This window comes from Bufo bufo, chromosome 7, assembly GCF_905171765.1.
Source record: "Bufo bufo chromosome 7, aBufBuf1.1, whole genome shotgun sequence".
Classification (NCBI taxonomy): domain Eukaryota; kingdom Metazoa; phylum Chordata; class Amphibia; order Anura; family Bufonidae; genus Bufo; species Bufo bufo.
The window spans coordinates 123,606,529-123,631,712 of NC_053395.1; positions in this window are offsets into that span (position 1 = coordinate 123,606,529).

Sequence of the window (25,184 nt, forward strand, 5' to 3'; positions counted from 1 at the left end):
TGCAGCAGTTCAAAACAAAACAAAAAAATATGCTTTACACAGCTTATAAGGGGGATGTCACAGCACAACGGGAATCTAACAGGGGAAGAGGTGAAAGTAATCCTCCTCCTACCACGACCACGGCAGCAAGGACAGGACGCTTTACAGATGTGTTGTTGATGGAGGACATGCAGAGCTTTTTCAGTCCTACACATCGCCACAGCCCTTCGGGATCCAGCCTTAGAGAACGACTCGACCGACAGGTAGCAGACTACCTCGCCTTAACTGCAGATATCAACACTCTGAGGAGCGAGGAACCCCTTGACTACTGGGTGTGCAGGCTTGACCTGTGGCCTGAGCTATCCCAGTTTGCGATAGAACTTCTGGCCTGCCCCGCTTCAAGTGTCCTGTCAGAAAGGACCTTCAGTGCAGCAGGAGGCATTGTCACTGACAAAAGAAGTCGCCTTGGTCCAAAAAGTTTTGATTACCTCACCTTCATTAAGATGAATGAGGCATGGATCCCGAAGGGACTGACAGTGGGGGATACGTTTGACTAACAAAATGCCTGATGACATGCCTTGGCCTCAAAATGGTCCCCACGCTGCTGTATTTAATGTCTGCATACCGGATGACTTTCGTGAATTCTCCGCCACCAACTAGGGTTCAAGCCGCAATGTTTTAGTCACCTTTCTGCCTTGAAAACATAAATTTTTCCGGCCGCTGCTACAACAGCGGCTGCAACAATAACATTATTTTTCAGGCATGTGTACATGCCTAATTTTTCTGGCCTCTGGTGCTGCACTGTGGCTGCTAAAACAAAACAAAAAAAAAAGGCACATACAAGTGTCAATTCCCCTTCGTGATTGTTACCTTGTTGTGGTGAAGGGGCTTGCGTATCACAATGAAGCGATCATCACCTCTATGAGTGTGTTGGCAATGTTCCAACACCCCAGATGATAAGGCCGTTGCTTCATTATGATCAGACCAAAAGCGATCGGCTGGATAATTTTTCATAAAAAAACCTTAAATTTTTTATTTTATTTTTTTAAGTTGTATGGGTGGGTTTTTAATACATAAAATAATAAAATCATAATAAAGTCTCTTAATAGTTTATTAGAAATAATGCAGACAATTTAAAAAATCCCCATCAATTCCAATACAAAGCAAGTACAAAGCTCAGAACTAAATTATTCCAGGATGTCGTAATGGTTCGTTAATTCGACAATGGTTAATCAATTCGACACACGTCCCCGGATAGGGGACGTAACAGGGATTAAACTGATAGGAATAGTACTAGTTAAGACACCACTCATATGGGGTGTATCAGCACATTGCTCCGTGCACGCGCAGTGCCCCAACTTGGGAGTAAGAGGACCGACCAAGCTGCTTTTTCCATCTCCCGGTTCCTAAAATCAATTCAGTTTGGTGTATCAGAGTTTAGTCTGTCACTGTGAAGGCAGTCGAAGGTACCCGGCCTAAATTTTTTTTCACAAAAGGCAATCCCACCCTGATATGGGACGTAACAGGGATTAAACTGATGAGAATAGTACTACAGAAAATAGCACTCATATCGGGTGTGACAGTAAATTGCACGGTGCAGACGCAGTGACCGTGGCGTGGATTCAAACAAAGGGGAGGGAGCCAGCGTTTTTTTAACCATCTCCCCGTTGGAAAAATCAATTTAATAAATGGACCCCAGATTGGGGACGTAACAGGGATTAAACTCATGAGATGAGAGAACTACAGAAAATACCACTCATATCAGGTGTGACAGTAAATTGCACGGCGCAAACGCAGTGACCGTGGCGTGGATTCAAACAAAGGGGAGGGAGCCAGTTTTTTTTTAACCATCTCCCCGTTCGAAAAATCTATTTAATAAATGGACCCCAGATTGGGGACGTAACAGGGATTAAACTGATGAGAAGAGAGAACTACAGAAAATAGCACTCATATCGGGTGTGACAGTAAATTGCACGGCGCAGACGCAGTGACAGTAGCGTGGATTCAAACAAAGGGGAGGGAGCCAGCGTTTTTTTAACCATCTCCCCGTTCGAAAAATCAATTCAATTCACCTTTCGGGGACCCTTGGTGTTGTACGTGGGTGGGTGGAGGAAGAAACCTTCAATGACATCGACGGGACATGGCTAGCTTGGTATCCAACCTTGTGCAAATGGGAAGTTTGCGTTTAGTCAAATGGACTGTTTGCGGTTGTTTGCAGTGCATTAAAAGGGGAGTTTGGTCTGTCAATGTCTGTGAAGCGGGCGTAACCCTTACACTACCTGATCGATACAACATCATGCCTGATCGTATACACACACTGGATGTTTTAAACCACGTTGTTCAAAAAAAAATTGGATTGTTAGGTGATTTATGCCCTTTATGGATTAAAATCCAACTCTGCGTCAATTATGTAATTTTCCATGGGAGTTTTGCCATGAATCCCCCTCCGGCATGCCACAGTCCAGATGTTTGTCCCCTTGAAACAACTTTTCCATCACTACTGTGGCTAGAAAGAGTCCCTGTGGGTTTTAAAATTTGCCTGCCTATTGAAGTCTATGGCGGTTCGCCCGGTTCGCCCGTTCGCGAACGGAAAATTTTCTGTTCGCGACATCTCTAGTTACCAACAGGAACAAAGAATAATAAAGAAACTAGTACACCAAGACATCCCCAGATTTTAGATATCCAATATGAAATACCTATTATCAATAGATTTGAAATATTATGTGATCCTCTTTTTTTAGACAGGACTCCCCCCCATCACAAAGCACGAAATTGAGTAACACACAAATCATCACGAGAGACGAGATCCCCAACACACAATTACAATCTAAGACAGAGACACGAAAGAGAGACTCAGAGATACAACAGTCCACCACCCAATTTACACAACAAGAATTATCACCAAGATCACCAACAAGAGTGGAGAAACACACCAATAGAGAAGAATTATCATCACCATCACAAATCACAACATGTATACCAACAGTCAAAAAGATACGTAGAGGACGATACAGTAAATCATCCAAGAAGATACAATGCACGACCACCTTAGAAGATTCAATAGTCAATCTCAGCAATTATACACTGACAGACACACAAATTTTTTTACTAAATAAAGGTTTGAAGTTCACACCGATAGCACGTATTGATAAATTCAGCACATATATAGGTATTGAAAAATTTATTAGGAAGATCTGCCTTAGAAAGTATTATCTAAAAAATCCAATAATGAAGGAAAATGATTCTACCCAATCTAAATATACACATACCAACCTAAAACTTAAATCAAAAAAATACCCACGCCAAGAAATTAGCGGTGAAATAGCAGCCTTTAGAAAGGGAGTAGAATCGGATATCAGGAAGTTAAACAACAAATTGATGAGAAATAATCTATCTGGAGCAGAAATTAGGGCAATAAAACAATTACAAGATATTGAACAAATTGTAATAAGACCTGCCGATAAAGGGGGCGCTATTGTAATACAGGATGTGGATAAATACAACTCTGAATGCATCCGACAACTATCAGACAATAGCACATATGTATCCCTTAAGAAAGACCCTACAAAGGACTTTATGATAGAGCTTTTGAATGTCTGCCAGGGGGGTTTGGACAGTGGGATTTTAACCGAACAAGAGTACTCATATATTATGGGTAATGATTAACTGTAAGTACTGATTAGGGAGGTCAGAACTATTACAAATCTGCTCCAAAGGTCTGTTATTGCACACTTTATCTAGGATTTTCTCGTATTTTATCTGCATTATCATTAAATGTTATATTTTAAGATTACCCACCTCCTGATTTATATATTATGGGTACTCAACAGAGAATCCCTGTTTTCTACTGTCTACCGAAAATCCATAAGGATAATCTGAACCCCCCTGGCAGACCGATAATTTCTGGAATAGGGTTGCTCTCAGCTAATTTGTCGCAATATGTAGACAAAATACTACAACCTTTTGTAGTACGATCTTTTTCCTACATTAAGAACACCACAGATATAATTACCAGTCTGGAAGAATTAAACTGTGATTAGAATTGGATTTTTGGGACACTGGACGTAAGTTCGCTGTACACTGTAATAGATCATATACAGGGGATTAATGCAATCCGGGGAAAGCTAAGTATGGATAAGACAATGAAAGAGGAACAGATCCAATTCATGGTAGACAGTATTGATTATATATTGTCTCATAACTATTTCTGGTTTAAATCGAATTTTTATCTTTAAATTAGGGGTACCGCCATGGGCACCAGGTTCGCCTCCAGCTATGCGAATCTATTTATGTCACAATGGGAAGATGAGATAATTTCCCCTAGGCTGGGGACGGACCTGGTGCTCTGGCGAAGATACATAGACAACATTTTCTATGTATGGAATGGGTCAGAGGAAGCTCTCCTCCAGTTCTTATCTGGAATAAATAAAAATAACAGGAATTTAAAATTCACCTCTAGTCATAGTAAAGAAACAATTGACTTCTTGGACATAACTATACAAAAACAAGGCTCTAAATTGACATGTAAGACCTACCAAAAGGACACCTGGAGAAACGGTTATATATTGTTCTCCAGTTGTCACTTACCTAATTGGTTGACTAATATACCAACTTGTCAATTCAGACGCATAAAGAGAAATTGTACAAACCAAGAGCAATTTATGATTGTGGCTGATCAATTAAAAGAACACTTCCTCGCCAAAGAATACCCACCAGAGATAATAGACAAAATAAACAATGCTGAATATGATTAACTACTACGCTTAATATTGCCTTTCAATAGTCAATATAAAAAAATTGAAAGGATAATTAAAAGATATTGGCACCATCTCCTTGTCGATAAGACAATAGGCCCCCTTTTGAGCTTGAACCCCAAAATCAAATACACTAAGGCACCAAACTTGGGCCTTAAGGTTGCACCCACCTGTAAGAAGTTAAAAACTCAACAAGACAGTCATTGGCTGGATGTCAAGGGATTTTATAGATGTGGTACTTGCAAGAACTGCAGGACCACAAAATTCCCCCAAAAAACTGCCAAAGTTCAATCTACTGTCAACTCATTCCAAATTGACATCAAAGAACATCTATCTTGTAATTCTACAGATGTTATCTATCTGATTCAATGTGGATGTTCTAAAACAGTACATAGGGCGAACGAAACGTACTTTGAAAAAAAGAGTGTCTGAACATATTAACAACATTAGGAAGGGGTATGAACAACATTGCCTCTCCCGACATTTTAAAGATAGACACAACCAGAATCCATCAGGTTTAACCTTTACAGCCATTGAAAAGGTGAAAAAACCATGGCGTGGAGGAGATCATATCTCCGCTATGTCTAGACTTGAGTCCAAAAGAATATACGAATTTGACTCACTTGTTCCGAAGGGTCTGAACGCGGAACTTGAAATCTTTGGTTTCCTGTGATTATGGGCTCGGTTCCCCCCTTCCGATGGGGCATGGAGTGTCTGGCTGTTTATCAGCACCCCCATCCCCCCTCGGGGGAGGGGTCCCGGGCCCCTTTCTAGACAGCTAACCTATGACTGTTCCTGCTGGAAAAAGATATCCTTCACTTTACCGAATGTAAAAATCTGTGGAGTATGGATTGTCCGATATAATACTCAAGGCTCACTTTGGGAAACTTTCGAGAAATTTTCGAAAACCTGGAGAAATCTTTGTAAGTCTTTTTGAAAGAGATACTTCAAAAGCATTTTTTCGAGAGGCTATGTGTGTACATATATTTTCTATCGAATGTATTCCCTCTTGAATTTATTCTTTCGGGGGTATTCATTTGAGGGAACTCTCGAAATTGCTATTGTTCCAATAAGATCCCCTATGGGGAACCGATCATGCTGTCACCTTGTGGAAACTTTCTGTACGAATTTATAGCTAATAGGTCTATACGAATTAGTCAAATATCGCAAGTGCGGTTTTAATGTGTTTTCCATGCGTTTTGTGTTATTTTCAATTTTAATTGAGATGGAAACCCTTGTTGGATGCTCCACTACACCCCCGAATAATATACTGAAAGTGGGGATAGTTAAGTGGAATATCTTGAAATACCACAAAACAACTTTGGGGAGGAATTTGAAAGGTTCCTCTATATATCGTGCAAATTATTAAACCACACCAGTCTCGAAATCCATGCCTGTTGTGCGGTTTTATTTACAATATTTGCACAACATACAGTACAGACCAAAAGTTTGGACACACCTTCTCATTCAAAGAGTTTTCTTTATTTTCATGACTATGAAAATTGTAGATTCACATTGAAGACATCAAAACTATGAATTGACACATGTGGAATTATATACATAACAAACAAGTGTGAAACAACAGAAAATATGTCATATTCTAGGTTCTTCAAAGTAGCCACCTTTTGATTTGATTACTGCTTTGCACACTCTTGGTATTCTCTTGATGAGCTTCAAGACGTAGTCCCCTAAAATGGTTTTCACTTCACAGGTGTGCCCTGTCAGGTTTAATAAGTGGGATTTCTTGCCTTATAAATGGGGTTGGGACCATCAGTGGCGTTGAGGAGAAGTCAGGTGGATACACAGCTGATAGTCCTACTGAATAGACTGTTAGAATTTGTATTATGGCAAGAAAAAAGCAGCTAAGTAAAGAAAAACGAGTGGCCATCATTACTTTAAGAAATGAAGGTCAGTCAGTCAGCCGAAAAATTGGGAAAACTTTGAAAGTAAGGGCTATTTTACCATGAAGGAGAGTGATGGGGTGCTGCGCCAGATGACCTGGCCTCCACAGTCACCGGACCTGAACCCAATGGAGATGGTTTGGGGTGAGCTGGACCGCAGAGTGAAGGCAAAAGGGCCAACAAGTGCTAAGCATCTCTGGGAACTCCTTCAAGACTGTTGGAAGACCATTTCAGGGGACTACCTCTTGAAGTTCATCAAGAGAATGCCAAGAGTGTGCAAAGCAGTAATCAAAGCAAAAGGTGGCTACTTTGAAGAACCTAGAATATGACATATTTTCAGTTGATTCACACTTGTTTGTTATGTATATAATTCCACATGTGTTAATTCATAGTTTTGATGCCTTCATAGTCATGAAAATAAAGAAAACTCTTTGAATGAGAAGGTGTGTTCAAACTTTTGGTCTGTACTGTATATACATACAGTTGTCTGTCAATTTTATGATCATATCTATCTCCTTAACCACCTCCGGACCGCTGTACGCACAGACGCGTCCTGGAGGTGGTTGATTCATTCCGCCTGGACGCATATACGCGTCATCTCGCGAGACGCGAGATTTCCTGTGAACGCGCGCACACAGGCGCGCGCGCTCACAGGAACGGAAGGTAAGAGAGTTGATCTCCAGCCTGCCAGCGGCGATCGTTCGCTGGCAGGCTGGAGATGTGTTTTTTTTAACCCCTAACAGGTATATTAGACGCTGTTTTGATAACAGCGTCTAATATACCTGCTACCTGGTCCTCTGGTGGTCCCCTTTGTTTGGATCGACCACCAGAGGACACAGGTAGCTCAGTAAAGTAGCACCAAGCACCACTACACTACACCCCCCCCGTCACTTATTAACCCCTTATTAGCCCCTGATCACCCCATATAGACTCCCTGATCACCCCATATAGACTCCCTGATCACCCCCCTGTCATTGATCACCCCCCTGTCATTGATTACCCCCCTGTAAAGCTCCATTCAGACGTCCGCATGATTTTTACGGATCCACTGATAGATGGATCGGATCCGCAAAACGCATCCGGACGTCTGAATGAAGCCTTACAGGGGCATGATCAATGACTGTGGTGATCACCCCATATAGACTCCCTGATCACCCCCCTGTAAAGCTCCATTCAGATGTCCGCATGATTTTTACGGATGCACTGATAGATGGATCGGATCCGCAAAACGCATCCGGACGTCTGAATGAAGCCTTACAGGGGCATGATCAATGACTGTGGTGATCACCCCATATAGACTCCCTGATCACCCCCCTGTAAAGCTCCATTCAGATGTCCGCATGATTTTTACGGATGCACTGATAGATGGATCGGATCCGCAAAACGCATACGGACGTCTGAATGAAGCCTTACACGGGCGTGATCAATGACTGTGGTTATCACCCCATATAGACTCCCTGATCACCCCCCTGTCATTGATCACCCCCCCTGTCATTGATCACCCCCCCTGTCATTGATCACCACCCCTGTCATTGATCACCCCCCTGTCATTGATCACCCTCTGTAAGGCTCCATTCAGACATTTTTTTGGCCCAAGTTAGCGGAATTTTTATTTATTTTTCTTACAAAGTCTCATATTCCACTAACTTGTGTCAAAAAATAAAATCTCACATGAACTCACCATACCCCTCACGGAATCCAAATGCGTAAAATTTTTTAGACATGTATATTCCAGACTTCTTCTCACGCTTTAGGGCCCCTAGAATGCCAGGGCAGTATAAATACCCCACATGTGACCCCATTTCGGAAAGAAGACACCCCCAGGTATTCCGTGAGGGGCATATTGATTCCATGAAAGATTGAAATTTTTGTCCCAAGTTAGCGGAACGGGAGACTTTGTGAGAAAAAAATAAAAAATATCAATTTCCGCTAACTTGTGCCAAAAAAAAAAAATTTCTATGAACTCGCCATGCCCCTCATTGAATACCTTGGGGTGTCTTCTTTCCAAAATGGGGTCACATGTGGGGTATTTATACTGCCCTGGCATTCTAGGGGCCCCAAAGCGTGAGAAGAAACTGGTATCCAAATGTCTAAAAATGCCCTCCTAAAAGGAATTTGGGCACCTTTGCGCATCTAGGCTGCAAAAAAGTGTCACACATCTGGTATCACCGTACTCAGGAGAAGTTGGGGAATGTGTTTTGGGGTGTCATTTTACATATACCCATGCTGGGTGAGAGAAATATCTTGGTCAAATGCCAACTTTGTATAAAAAAATGGGAAAAGTTGTCTTTTGCCAAGATATTTCTCTCACCCAGCAAGGGTATATGTAAAATGACACCCCAAAACACATTCCCCAACTTCTCCTGAATACGGCGATACCACATGTGTGACACTTTTTTGCAGCCTAGGTGGGCAAAGGGGCCCATATTCCAAAGAGCACCTTTAGGATTTCACAGGTCATTTACCTACTTAACACACATTAGGGCCCCTGGAAAATGCCAGGGCAGTATAACTACCCCACAAGTGACCCCATTTTGGAAAGAAGACACCCCAAGGTATTCCGTGAGGGGCATGGCGAGTTCCTAGAATTTTTTATTTTTTGTCACAAGTTAGTGGAAAATGCTGATTTTTTTTTTTTTTTTATACAAAGTCTCATATTCCACTAACTTGTGACAAAAAATAAAAACTTCCATGAACTCACTATGCCCATCAGCGAATACCTTGGGGTCTCTTCTTTCCAAAATGGGGTACTTGTGGGGTAGTTATACTGCCCTGGCATTCTAGGGGCCCAAATGTGTGGTAAGGAGTTTGAAATCAAATTCTGTAAAAAATGACCTGTGAAATCCGAAAGGTGCTCTTTGGAATATGGGCCCCTTTGCCCACCTAGGCTGCAAAAAAGTGTCACACATCTGGTATTGCCGTACTCAGGAGAAGGTGGGGAATGTGTTTTGGGGTGTCATTTTATATATACCCATGCTGGGTGAGAGAAATATCTTGGCAAAAGACAACTTTTCCCATTTTTTTATACAAAGTTGTCATTTGACCAAGATATTTATCTCACCCAGCATGGGTATATGTAAAAAGACACCCCAAAACACATTCCTCAACTTCTCCTGAGTACGGGGATACCAGATGTGTGACACTTTTTTGCAGCCTAGGTGGGCAAAGGGGCCCATATTCCAAAGAGCACCTTTATGATTTCACAGGTCATTTACCTACTTAACACACATTAGGGCCCCTGGAAAATGCCAGGGCAGTATAACTACCCCACAAGTGACCCCATTTTGGAAAGAAGACACCCCAAGGTATTCCGTGAGGGGCATGGCGAGTTCCTAGAATTTTTTATTTTTTGTCACAAGTTAGTGGAAAATGATGATTTTTTTTTTTTTTTTTCATACAAAGTCTCATATTCCACTAACTTGTGACAAAAAATAAAAACTTCCATGAACTCACTATGCCCATCAGCGAATACCTTGGGGTCTCTTCTTTCCAAAATGGGGTCACTTGTGGGGTAGTTATACTGCCCTGGCATTCTAGGGGCCCAAATGTGTGGTAAGGAGTTTGAAATCAAATTCTGTAAAAAATGACCTGTGAAATCCGAAAGGTGCTCTTTGGAATATGGGCCCCTTTGCCCACCTAGGCTGCAAAAAAGTGTCACACATCTGGTATTGCCGTACTCAGGAGAAGGTGGGGAATGTGTTTTGGGGTGTCATTTTATATATACCCATGCTGGGTGAGAGAAATATCTTGGCAAAAGACAACTTTTCCCATTTTTTTATACAAAGTTGTCATTTGACCAAGATATTTATCTCACCCAGCATGGGTATATGTAAAAAGACACCCCAAAACACATTCCTCAACTTCTCCTGAGTACGGGGATACCAGATGTGTGACACTTTTTTGCAGCCTAGGTGGGCAAAGGGGCCCATATTCCAAAGAGCACCTTTAGGATTTCACAGGTCATTTACCTACTTAACACACATTAGGGCCCCTGGAAAATGCCAGGGCAGTATAACTACCCCACAAGTGACCCCATTTTGGAAAGAAGACACCCCAAGGTATTCCGTGAGGGGCATGGCGAGTTCCTAGAATTTTTTATTTTTTGTCACAAGTTAGTGGAAAATGCTGATTTTTATTTTTTTTATTTTTTTTTATACAAAGTCTCATATTCCACTAACTTGTGACAAAAAATAAAAACTTCCATGAACTCACTATGCCCATCAGCGAATACCTTGGGGTCTCTTCTTTCCAAAATGGGGTCACTTGTGGGGTAGTTATACTGCCCTGGCATTCTAGGGGCCCAAATGTGTGGTAAGGAGTTTGAAATCAAATTCTGTAAAAAATGACCTGTGAAATCCGAAAGGTGCTCTTTGGAATATGGGCCCCTTTGCCCACCTAGGCTGCAAAAAAGTGTCACACATCTGGTATTGCCGTACTCAGGAGAAGGTGGGGAATGTGTTTTGGGGTGTCATTTTACATATACCCATGCTGGGTGAGAGAAATATCTTGGCAAACGACAACTTTTCCCATTTTTTTATACAAAGTTGGCATTTGACCAAGATATTTATCTCACCCAGCATGGGTATATGTAAAAAGACACCCCAAAACACATTCCTCAACTTCTCCTGAATACAGAGATACTAGATGTGTGACACTTTTTTGCAGCCTAGGTGGGCAAAGGGGCCCATATTCCAAAGAGCACCTTTCGGATTTCACAGGTCAATTTTTACAGAATTTGATTTCAAACTCCTTACCACACATTTGGGCCCCTAGAATGCCAGGGCAGTATAACTACCCCACAAGTGACCCCATTTTGGAAAGAAGAGACCCCAAGGTATTCGCTGATGGGCATAGTGAGTTCATGGAAGTTTTTATTTTTTGTCACAAGTTAGTGGAATATGAGACTTTGTATGAAAAAAAAATAAAAATAAAAAATCATCATTTTCCACTAACTTGTGACAAAAAATAAAAAATTCTAGGAACTCGCCATGCCCCTCACGGAATACCTTGGGGTGTCTTCTTTCCAAAATGGGGTCACTTGTGGGGTAGTTATACTGCCCTGGCATTCTAGGGGCCCAAATGTGTGGTAAGGAGTTTGAAATCAAATTCAGTAAAAAATGACGAGTGAAATCCGAAAGGTGCTCTTTGGAATATGGGCCCCTTTGCCCACCTAGGCTGCAAAAAAGTGTCACACATCTGGTATCTCTGTACTCAGGAGAAGGTGGGGAATGTGTTTTGGGGTGTCATTTTATATATACCCATGCTGGGTGAGAGAAATATCTTGGCAAAAGACAACTTTTCCCATTTTTTTATACAAAGTTGTCATTTGACCAAGATATTTATCTCACCCAGCATGGGTATATGTAAAAAGACACCCCAAAACACATTCCTCAACTTCTCCTGAGTACGGGGATACCAGATGTGTGACACTTTTTTGCAGCCTAGGTGGGCAAAGGGGCCCATATTCCAAAGAGCACCTTTCGGATTTCATAGGTCATTTTTTACTGAATTTGATTTCAAACTCCTTACCACACATTTGGGCCCCTAGAATGCCAGGGCAGTATAACTACCCCACAAGTGACCCCATTTTGGAAAGAAGAGACCCCAAGGTATTCGCTGATGGGCATAGTGAGTTCATAGAACTTTTTATTTTTTGTCACAAGTTAGTGGAATATGAGACTTTGTAAGAAAAAAAAAAAAAAATCATCATTTTCCGCTAACTTGTGACAAAAAATAAAAAGTTCTATGAACTCACTATGCCCATCAGCGAATACCTTAGGGTGTGTACTTTCAGAAATGGGGTCATTTGTGGGGTGTTTGTACTGTCTGGGCATTGTAGAACCTCAGGAAACATGACAGGTGCTCAGAAAGTCAGAGCTGCTTCAAAAAGCGGAAATTCACATTTTTGTACCATAGTTTGTAAACGCTATAACTTTTACCCAAACCATTTTTTTTCTACCCAAACATTTTTTTTTTATCAAAGACATGTAGAACTATAAATTTAGAGCAAAATTTCTATATGGATGTCGTTTTTTTTGCAAAATTTTACAACTGAAAGTGAAAAATGTCATTTTTTTGCAAAAAAATCGTTAAATTTCGATTAATAACAAAAAAAGTAAAAATGTCAGCAGCAATGAAATACCACCAAATGAAAGCTCTATTAGTGAGAAGAAAAGGAGGTAAAATTCATTTGGGTGGTAAGTTGCATGACCGAGCAATAAACGGTGAAAGTAGTGTAGGTCAGAAGTGTAAAAAGTGGCCTGGTCTTTCAGGGTGTTTAAGCACTGGGGGCTGAGGTGGTTAATATTCCTTGGATAACTTGAATTATCACCACTATTACCACTATTTTAGGTGTATTTTGAATGATTATGTTTTAAAATGTCGACTAAAGGGTTAAGAAAATCCACACTATAGAGCAGCTGGGATTGTTTCAAATTACCACCCGCTTCCTCCCCGCACAAGTTAGAATGTGGGCAACTCGGCTGTCATTTCGGAGACACTGCAGCATGTAATCGCTCATGTGTGGCAGGCTGCCCATAGGCAACAAAAAGCTGTCCTCTGTGGGAGGTGTATCGTCTGTTTCCTCTGTATCCCCCCAGCCATGCACCTGTGATGGCCATGAGCTGGTCTGGGTGCCACCCTGCTGTGAACATGGTTCCGCCTCATCCATCTCCTCCTCCTCCTCCTCCACCTCGTCATCCTCCAGAACTGTGCCCTGGCTGGACAATAGTGTACCTGGCATTTGTGGGTGCAGGAACACACCCTCGGAGCCACTTGTGAATGACTGGCCAGAAACCCTACGAAATGATCCCTCTTCCTCCTCCTCCTCCTGTGCCACATCCTCTTCCATCATCGCCAGCAGCGTTTTTTCAAGGAGACATAGAAGTGAACGGCGTTATCGACACTGGCCATGTTTGTGGAGTACTCGAAACAGCGCAACAAGGAACACAGGTCTCGCATGGAGGCCCAGTCATTGGTGGTGAAGTAGTGCTGTTCCACAGAGCGACTCACCTGTGCGTGCTGCGGCTAAAACTCCACTATCGCCTGCTGCTGCTCGCACAGTCTGGCCAGCATGTGCAAGGTGGAGTTCCACCTTTTGGGCACGTCGCATATGAGGCGGTGAGTGGGAAGGCCAAAGTTACGCTGCAGCGCTGACAGGCGAGCAGCAGCAGGGTGAGAACGCCGAAAGCTTGCACAGACGGACCGCACTTTATGCAACAGCAGGGTAATTTTTAAGGATTCTCTGCACCACCAAATTCAGCACATGCGCCAGGCAAGGTATGTGCGTCAAACCAGCTAGTCCCAGAGCTGCTACGAGATTTCGCCCATTATTACACACCACCAGGCCGGGCTTGAGGCTCACTGACACCAACCACTCATTGGTCTGTTGTTCAAGGCCAGTCCACAGCTCCTGCGTGGTGTGGGGTTTGTCCCCCAAACAGATAAGTTTTAAAACTGCCTACTGTCGTTTACCCCTGGCTGCGCTGAAATTGGTGAAGGTGCTACGCTGACCGGATGAGAAGCCGGTAGATGATGAGGAAGCGGAGTAGGAGGAGGAAGCAACAGGAGGCAAACTGAAGCGCCCTGCAATCCTCGGTGGTGGAAGGACATGCGCCGAACTGCTATCCGCCTCAGGCCCAGTCGCCACTGCATTTACTGAGTGTGCTGTTATGGAGATATAACGTCACTGACCGTGCTTACTGGTCCACGTATCCGTAGTGAGGTGCACCTTGCCACAGATGGCGTTGCGCAGTGCACACCTGATTTTGTATCTGGTTTTGCAGGGAAGGGATGGCTCACCTGGAAAAGTAGTGGCGGCTGGGCACGACATACTGTGGGACAGCCACCACCATAAGGCCTTTAAATCTATCCGTCTCCACCAGACGGAATGACAGCATTTCAAAGGCCAGTAATTTAGAAATGCTGGCTAGGGATCGTGGGTGGGTAGCGGGGTACTTCCTCTTCCTCTCCAGTGTTTGGGAGATTGAGAGCTGAACGCTTCCGTGGGACATTGTGGAGATGCTTGGTGACCCAGGTGGTGGTGTTGCTGGCAGATCCTCTGTTTGCTGGGTGGCAGGTGGCACTGTCACTCCAGAGGTGGATGAAGAGGCCAAGACTGCAGCAGAAGAGGAAGCAGGAGGAGCCAGAGACCTTTTTTGGTTTTTGAGGTCTCTACACCACTTCAGCTTGTGCTTAGCACTTAAATGCCTGGTCATGTAGGTTGTGCTCAGGTTGAGAACTTTTATGCCTCGCTTCAGGCTCTGATTGCACAGCGTGCAAACCAAAGCACATTGTCTAAAGAACTGCCACGCCAGGGAACTCCTTAGAGGTGGCTTTGGTTTGCTCAGTCCCTTGCTGCGGTGGGCAGTAGCAGGCGTATTGTCTAGAGGACGACCGCTCGGCTTTTGCACCCTGCTCCCTCTTCTGCTGTGCTAGTGGCTCTGTGCGACAACCGCCTCTTCCTCCGAACTACATAGGTCACTCGCATGACCTTGATTCCATGTGGGGTCGAGGACCTCATCGTCCTCCACATCCTCTTCCAGCTAGTCTTCACCCCTGCCCTCCTTGTCGGTCTGCACACTTTCAAAAGCCCCAGCAGTTGGCACCTGTGTTTCGTCATCATCCGAGATGTGCTGCGATGGTCCTCCCATGTACTCATCTTGAAACATATGTGGTTGGGCATCGGTGCATTCAATCTTTTCCACTTCTGGGGCAGGGATAGGTGGATGGCCCTGGGAAACCCTGCTAAAAGTGTCATCAAAAAGCAGAAGAGACTGCTGCATGACTTGGGGCTCAGACTGCTTGGCTGATTTGCAAGGGGGTAAGGTGAAAGACTGGTGGACATCGGCTGCAGGTGCCAACTCTGACCTTTCAGCAGGAAAGCTGGCACAGATTTACCACGTTCTCTCCCTGCAACAGGAGCTCCAACAGCAGCACCACGACCTGGGCCACGTCCCTTATTTGACGCTCTCCTCATATTTCTCAAATTTAGGATCTTGCCCTAAATGGGTGTTTAATTAATTGAAGAATAGAACCACAGTATGTAAAGGCTGTATCTCACACGCGCTGATCCAGACTAGGCCGCAATTAAAGATTTGTGCGCAAAATGGCTGTATTTCAAATAACTGAATAGAACCACACTATGTAAAGGCTGTATCTCACAATGACAGTTTTTTTTTTTATTAATAGAAGAATATAACACAGTCTATAAGGAGTGTATCTCACACCGACTGATCCAGACTAGGCCGCAATTAAATTTGTTTGCCCAAAATGGCTGTATTTCAAATAACTTAATAGAACCACAGTATGTAAAGGCCAGTCTCGGACTGGCCCACAGGGGTACAGGGGAATCCCCCGGTGGGCCCCTGAGCAAGGTGGGCCCCTAGTCTCCCACCCATTCACAAGTGGCACAAAACATAGAAGACTTACTGCACTACATACATATATTCAATGTACAGCACCTCAACCAGCCTATGTTCATATAAAAAAACTTGTTAAATTATTTATTATATTCGAATGTATCCGTACGGTGGGCCCCCAAAATACATTTTACTGGTGGGCCCTAGGTACCCCAGTCCGACACTGGTAAAGGCTGTATCTCACAATGACATATGCAGATAAGGCTGCAAAATAAAGTTTTTACCCCAAAATGAGTGTTTGTTTAATAACTGAATATGACAGCAGTATATAACCCTTGAATTTCACACGTGCTGATGCTGCAAGGCCAGAAAAATTGTGTATTTTGCCCAAAAAAGTGTGTTTTATTAATAGAAGAATATAACCACAGTTTGCAAAGGGTATATCTCACACGCCCTGATCCACACTAGGCCGCAATTAAAGATTTGTGCCCAAAATGGCTGTATTTCATATAACTGAATAGAGCCAAAGTATGTAAAGGCTGTATCTCACACGTACTAATCCAGACTAGGCCGCAATTTAAGTTTTTTTTCCCAAAATGGGTGTTTGTTTAATAACAGAATATGACAGCAGTATATAACCCTTGAATTTCACACTGACAGATGCAGCAAAGGCTGTAAAATTGGGTATTTTGGCAAAAAAAGTGTGTTTTTAAATACCCAGAAAATTATGGCTGTATTTCTAGCTTAAATTGCACACTGACTAATCCAGATATTGTATATTGCCAAAAAAGTGTGTTTTTTTAGTAAAGGAATATGAAAGCTGTATATATTAAACTTGAATTTCACACGTGCAGATCTGTAAAATAGTGAATTTTGACCAAAAAAGGGTGTTTTTAAAAACCCAGAAAATGATGGCTGTATTTCTAGCTTAAATTGCACACTAACTAATCCAGATGTTGGATATTGCCAAAGAAGTGTGTTTTTTTTACTAAAAGTATATAACCCTTGAATTTTACACATGCTGATGCTGCAAGGGCTGTAAAATTGGGTATTTTAGCAAAAAAAGTGTTTTTAAAAACCCAGAAAATTATGGCTGTATTTCTAGTTAAATTGCACACTGACTAATCCTGCAAATGCACCAGATGTTGTATATTGCCATAAAAGGGTGGTTTTTTAAAACCAGATTATTAGTGCAGTTTTTCAATCTTGGATTTCAATGTCACAAAAGCTCAGATGCAGTGGTGGTGCACTGAGCTTGCATAAAATGGCCACCGCCGCCCACCTAACTAACAGACGGATAAAAGTTTTTTTTTTTCTGTCACTGGGCTCAGGGCAGGGTAAAAAAAATTTGCCCTGCACCCACACAACTGAATGTATGTAGATCGCTGAGTTAGATTCCAGTTCTGAACAAAGCGTGCATGTTGGTACTTGCATCCCTGGATCCGATGAAAGCTGTAATGGCACCGGACGGGGTTAAAAGCAGAGTGTGCTTGGCGTGCATGCTGACCTGCATTCCCTGGACTTTGTGTGGCTGTCATGGCCATGAACAGGTAGGAACTAGTGTTAGGGACCACTCAATAGAGGCGACCTTGACGTGGTGAGTGGCTTATTACGCTTTGGCCAAAATGTACACCAATGCCTCATCCAGCATGGAGGAAGGGCAGAATGCTGGATGCAGAGTGCTATCACATTTGTATTTTCCGTTTGTATATGTATTTCACCATAGTGATGTGCACCTACATACAGGTTGTGCTGACTCAATCCCCCACATTTTTTCTTTGTAGTATATATTGGAGGCGTGGCGATCTCTTTGGAGTCATGCACACCTGACCAGTCATTCTGTCCTGGAGGCTGGTTTTAAAGTCAGTATAAAACTGAGTCTGCTTATATAGAACCAACCAGTAGCCATTTGGCTCCAGGAGAAGTATATGGTAGGCTCAGCGTGCATGTTGGTACTTGCATCCCTGGATCCGATGAAAGCTGTAATGGAACCGGACGGGGTTAAAAGCAGAGTGTGCTTGGCGTGCATGCTGACCTGCATTCCCTGGACTTTGTGTGGCTGTCATGGCCCATGAACAGGTAGGAACTAGTGTTAGGGACCACTCAATAGAGGCGACCTTGACGTGGTGAGTGGCTTATTACGCTTTGGCCAAAATGTACACCAATGCCTCATCCAGCATGGAGGCAGGGCAGAGTGCTATCACATTTGTATTTTCCGTTTGTATATGTATTTCGCCATAGTGATGTGCACCTACATACAGGTTGTGCTGACTCAATCCCACACATTATTTCTTTGTAGTATATATTGGAGGCGTGGTGATCTCTTTGGAGTCATGCACACCTGACCAGTCATTCTGTCCTGGAGGCTGGTTTTAAAGTCAGTATAAAACTGAGTCTGCTTATATAGAACCAACCAGTAGCCATTTGGCTCCAGGAGAAGTATATGGTGGGCTCAGCGTGCATGTTGGTACTTGCATCCCTGGATCCGATGAAAGCTGTAATGGCACCGGACGGGGTTAAAAGCAGAGTGTGCTTGGCGTGCATGCTGACCTGCATTCCCTGGACTTTGTGTGGCTGTCATGGCCCATGAACAGGTAGGAACTAGTGTTAGGGATCACTCAATAGAGGCGACATTGACATGGTGAGTGGCTTATTACGCTTTGGCCAAATTGTACACCAATGCCTCATCCAGCATGGAGGCAGGGCAGAATGCTGGATGCAGAGTGCTATCACATTTGTATTTTCCGTTTGTATATGTATTTCGCCATAGTGATGTGCACCTACATACAGGTTGTGCTGACTCAATCCCCCACAGTTCTGAACAAAGACTCTCTCCTATTCTCTCCCTGAAATCACCAGCAGCATCCTCTCCCTACACTAGTAACAGCAGAGTGACGTGCAGCGCTACGTGACTCCAACTTATATAGAGGCTGGGTCACATGCTGCACTGGCCAATCACAGCCATGCCATTAGTAGGCATGGCTGTAATGGCTTCAAAGGGCACAGAGTTAAATGCTTGTTGATTGGCTGCTCTGCAGCCTTTCAAAAAACGCCAAGAAAGCGCCGAACACCGAACCCGAACCCAATTTTTTTTTTTAAATGTTCGGGTTCGGGTCTGGGGTCCAAAAATCCTAAAGTTCGGTATGAACCCGAACTTTACAATATGGCACGTGCGAATATCGCCATAAGTTCGCATGTTCGGTGAATCGCGAACGAGCAAAGTTCGCCGCAAAACGACCGCCGGGCGAACTGCAAGGCCATCTCTAGTCTCCTCATGCTGCTGCCATCTCCACACTATGTCACCTTGCCACCATGTGGTCTCCGGATGCTGCCGCCATATCCACACTATCTCACCTTGCCACTCTGTCGCCATATGATGCTGCTGCCAACTCCAAATAATGTCAACTTGCCACTCTGTGGTCTCCTCATGCTTCTACCATCTCTATTCTTTGTCAACTTGCCATTTTGCGGTCTCCGGATGCTGCCGCCATATCCACACTATGTCACCTGCCACTATGTCGCTCTGCCGCCACCTCCAAACTATGTCACCTTGCCACACTGTGGTCTCCTCATGCTGCTGCCATCTCCACACCATGTCACCTTGCCACTCTGTGGTCTCACCATGCTGCTGCCATCTCCACACTATGTCACTTTACCACTCTGTGGTCTCCTGATGCTGCCGCCGCCTCCAAGCTATGTCACCTTGCTATTCTGTGGTCTCCTCATGCTGCTGCCATCTCCACACTACGGATGGAGTAGAGGTAACACTCATGTTTTCTGCGATTTCTGAGTTGTGTTATCTAATCTAAGCAAACACCTTCAATTGCTTTTCAGTGGCTTTTGTCTCAAGATAATGGGATGAGTTAAGAAATTTGAGTTAAGACCTGGTGTGCTAACCCTGCTCCATCTGTATGTCACCTTGCTACTCTGTGGTGTCACCATGCTGCTGCCATCTCCACACTATGTCACCTTGCCACTCTGTGGTCTCACCATGCTGCTGCCATCTCCACACTATGTCACCTTACCACTCTGTGGTCTCCGGATGCTGCCGCCATATCCGCACTATGTCACCTTGCCACTCTGTGACCTCCTGATGCTGCCGCCGCCTCCAGACTATGTCACCTTGCCACTCTGTGGTCTCCTCATGCTGCTGCCATCTCCACACTATGTCACCTTGCCACTCTGTGGTCTCACCATGCTGCTGCCATCTCCACACTATGTCACCTTACCACTCTGTGGTCTCCGGATGCTGCCGCCATATCCGCACTATGTCACCTTGCCACTCTGTGGCCTCCTGATGCTGCTGCCACCTCCAAGCTATGTCACCTTGCCACTCTGTGGTCTCGTCATGCTGCTGCCATCTCCACACTATGTCACTTTGCCACTTTGTGGTCTCCTCATGCTGCTGCCATCTCCACACTATGTCACCTTGCCACTCTGTGGTCTCCGGATGCTGCCACCATATCCACACTATGTCACTTTGCCACTCTGTCGACTTCTGATGCTGCCGCCTCCTCCAAACTATTTCACCTTGTCAAACTGTGGTCTCCTCATGCTGCTGCCATTTCCACTCTATGGCACCTTTCCACTTTGTGGTCTCCTCATGCTGCTGCCATCTCCACACTATGTCACCTTTCCACTCTGTGACCTAATAATGCTGCTACCACCTCAGATACTGTTGTTGGGCCACTCTGTGGCCTACTCATACTGTTGCCACCTCCAGACTCTGTTGTTGTGCTACTCTGTGCCTACTCATGCTGCTGCAACCTCCAGACTTTGTTGTTGTGCCACTCTGTGGCCTACTTATGCTGCTGCCACCTCCAGACTCTGTCATTGTGCCACTCTGTGGCCTACTCATGCTGGTGCCACCTCCAGACTCAGTTGTGCCACTCTGTGGCCTACTCATGCTTCTGCCACCACCACCCTCGGTCGTTGTGCCACTCTGTAGCCTACTCATTCTGCTTCCACCTCCAGACTCTGTCATTGTGCCACTCTTTTAAAGTGTTTTGTTTTTTCAGTAATGTTGATGGGTGACTGCAAAACTCCTTTTGCTGTATGGACCGAATGATGTCGTGTGACGTCTGAAAGAGTGAGGAAAAAAATAAATAAAAATATATATATATATATATATATAAAATAACAAATATACAAAAAGAACATGAAAACAATGACAACCTCCTGATACTGCCGCCTGCTCCAGACTCGGTGGCCTTCTTATACTGCCGCCACCTCCAGACTCTGTCATTGTGCCACTTGGTGGCCTCCTCATACTGCTGCCAACTCCAGACTCTGTCATTGTGCCACTCAGTGGCCTCCTTATTCTGCTGCCAACTTCAGACCCTGTCATTGGGCCACTCTGTTGTCTCTTCATGCTGCTTTCACCTCACCACTATGTCATAGGTCCACTCTGTGGACTTCTCATGCTGTTCCCACCATCCCCACTTCATAACTGGACCACTATTTTGCCTTTTGAGCTGTCTGACATCAATATTTATTTGACATTTCTTCTGATCTGTCAAAAGGAAGGAAAAATTACACGTATAAAGGATCCTGTCTGTGTAGCAGCTGCATGGTCCCTTTAGAATTGGCTTATGATTTGCTAGCCAAATACAGGAGTGGGTAGAAAACACAGAAGACATGCAAATATTCCATTCACATGTCATCTCTGTTTTACATCCACTTCTAATTTTTTTGGGCATTAGCAATACTGATGGATTATTGAGCAAATGCTGACCAAGTGAAGGCAGATGCTCCACAGACTGGATCCATTTTTTGAGGGTTATTTTTCTGATGGATCAGAGGGAGGGCAAATTAATCATTGACGTCAACACAAACTTACTGCTGACGCCTTTTCCACTCGGCCCGGGGGGCCTCTACTTGTATACACGTTTAAAAGAATAGGTTCTGTAGACATCTATGTGGAATCAGCTGGCGACGGTGTAAAAGGAGTGTTCTTCTTGGCGCTAACATCGAACTGTAAGGCTGAGTTCATACTTGAGTTATTTGGTCAGTTTTGGCCATGTGACTGATCTAATAAGTGAAGTGTGCAGTGATTCTAAGAGCAACACCTGTCATCTGCATGTCATACGGACTGACAGAATTATTTCACTACCAAAGCAGACTCCCTATCTGTGTTACTACAAGGCACAGTGTTCTACACCAATATAAAAGCTCTCAGCAGACATGAAATAGCCATGTTTTAACGTAATTTGCTGCAAATATATTCGGATCGAACCAAATTTTTCATCTCTAGTGTGCAATACCAGTACCCGCTGATGATGGTGGGTGAAATAAGGAGCACTTGGTATCAGATGTGTGACCTGAGGCGGGTTGCAGCATCAGAGTAGTAGCTGAGGCAGGTAGCCAGAATAAACCGGTCTCTTTTACCAAAGTGTTGGTGTGGCACCATGGATGATCTAGTCTGATGCTTCAGGAATTTGTGGTTGGAAATCCTGTCTGATCCACGTCTGATTCATCTTGACAAAGGACAGTCTCTCCACATTTTGGGTGGACAGGCTAGTTCTCCTTGGGTTAACTACGGCCCCTGCCGAACTAAAAACTCGCTCTGATGCCATACTAGTGGCCGGGCAGGATAGCTTTTCCAGGGTAAACTCTGCAAGTTGCGGCCACAAATCCAGTTTGGTTACATAGTAGTCCAGCGGATCTTTAATGTTGGGTGGCAGGGTGCTGAACTAGTATGCCACCACCTGCTCGTTCAGGTCCTGCTCCAGGTCTACCTGCTACTGCTAATGCTGGAGAATAGTTTCTTCACTATGCGGGTGAAGAAAGCTACTCAGTGACAGTTGACTCAGGCTGCTGCTGATGGAGCTGGTACTGCTCCTGCCACCCCACCCCAACCCTCCCCAGCAGCCATGGCAGAGGAACGTGAGTGCAGAGGACCTCCCTGGTCAGACCTGTGAGAGGATGGACGATGGAGCAAATGGATAGCGGCCAATTGACTACATAGGATGTCTCTGTAGTAGTTCAGTCTGTCCACCCTCTCGGTGGGTGTAAAAAAGGCCCCCATTTTAGACTGGTAGCGAGGGTCCAACAAGGTGGAGAGCCAGAAGTCATCCCTCTAGTGAATGGTGACAATTCTGCTGTAACTACGCAAGCAAGTGCCATTTGTGCAAGTGACTCGGAGGGACTCCCTGCCTTCATCTCCACTGCATACTGCCACAGTGTGTCCGAGTCCTCTGTCTCGTCTTCCTCATCGCCCTGTAGCTTCTCTGGCTGCTCCTGCTCCTCCTCTCCTGTCAGCTGAGTAGAAAAAACACCCATTTGGCTACACATTGCCTGTGCTCAAATGTCCTCCTCCTCTTCCAGTTCAGCCCCCACAGGGCTCATGTGGCCGAGAGATCAAGGCGCCTGCCCTCTGACCAGCCATTTTTACCAACATCTGTTCTAGGACATGAAGCAGTGGAATGACGTTGTTCATTCCGTAGTCCTGGTGACTGACAAATAACGTGGCCTCCTCAAAGGGCCTGAGCAAATGGCAGATGTCACACATGAGCTGCCACTGGCTGACATCAAAGTTACACAGTGGAGTACTGCTATTCGCTTGCATCAACAATAAATCGTTGATGGCCTTTCTCTGTTCGTATAGTCGGTCCAACATACGGAGGGTGGAATTCCAACGGGAGGAAACCTCGCATATCAGACTATGTTGGTGGATGCCGTTCTGCCGCTGTAGCTCAAGGAGGGTGTTCTTTGTGGTGTATGAGTGGCTGAAGTGCATGCAAAGATTCCTGTCCATTTTTAGAATGTCTTGCAGATGGGTGGAAGACTTCAGGAACCACTTGACAACCATATTGAACATGTGTGCCATGCAGGGTGCATGGCTCAGCCTTCCTTGATGCAGCGCCGACACCATGTTCTTCCCGTTGTCGGTCAGCATGGTTCCAATTTTCAGTTGACACGGAAAAAGCAAGGATTCGATTTCTTGATGCATCACACGGAGCAGTTCCTCCCCTGTGTGACTCCGTTCGCCAAGGCAAACCAGGTGCAGAAAAGCGTGACACCGCCTTGCCCTGCACATGTGGTATGCTGGAGAGGCACTGGGAATTGTTCCTGCAGTGGAGGCTGAGGACACAGTGGAGGATGAGGAGGCAAAGGCAGACATTGTCACAAGACCAAGGGCTTAACAACGTGGAGGAGTTAGTGGCATGACCTGGCCAAGTTGCTGGTGTGGCTGCGCAGAAAACACATTCACCCAGTGGGCCGTAAAGGACATGTAGTGTCCCCGACCATAGTTAGAGTTCCACACATCGGTGCTGCCATGCACTTTGGAAGACACTGACAGGCTCAAGGACTGACCCACCTTCTGTTTGACATATTTGTGCAGGGCTATTACTGCCTTTTTCACAAATAAATTATGGCTTGGGTCTCTCTACCTCTGTTTGGCACAAGCCATCAGTTGTCTGAAAGGTGCAGAGTCCACCACTTGGAAAGGGAGTGACTTCAGCATCAGCAACTTGGACAGGAGCACGTTCAGCTTCTGCGGCGTTGGATGCATGCACGCATACTGCTGTCTCTTGGCAATCGCTTCGGTGATCGATTGCTGACAGAATGACTGACGAGGAGTAGGAGCATCTGGACCAGCAGAAGATGGGAATGACAGACAGCTCCCTTCGGCTGAGGTGGTGGAGCCTTGACTAGCTGAAACCGGGTGCGTGCCACTGGGTGATGAAGCGGTAGCTGGGGCAGGCTGGATCTCCACATTGGAGACTTGGTTCTCCCAGGCCACTACATGGAGACGCTACATATGTTGATGCAGGGCCGTAGTGCCAACATTGGCACCCTTGCCACACTTCACCTTCTGCCCACATATTCTACATGTGGCCACGTTAACCTCCTCTGGCAGCTTAATAAAAAACTGCCACACAGCAAAGTAGGTGATTTTACCCCCAACAGTCCGCACTGACTGACTGCAAATGCCGCTGCATCTGTAAACCACTGCACCACTACTTCCGGGGCAGGTAGGCTGCTGCGAAGCAGGTGGTCTACCCCGTGCACATTTGGCTCCCGACCTGCCACTGCTGACACCCTGATAACTCCCAGCCATGCTACCATGGAACTGGCTCAGCCGCTGCCTCACAGGCAAGCTGCCACCCTCTTCTCTTGATGATGATGAAGCCCCTTCTGCACCCGGCTCCCAAGTGCGATCAGCTTAATCATCATGAAGTAGTGTC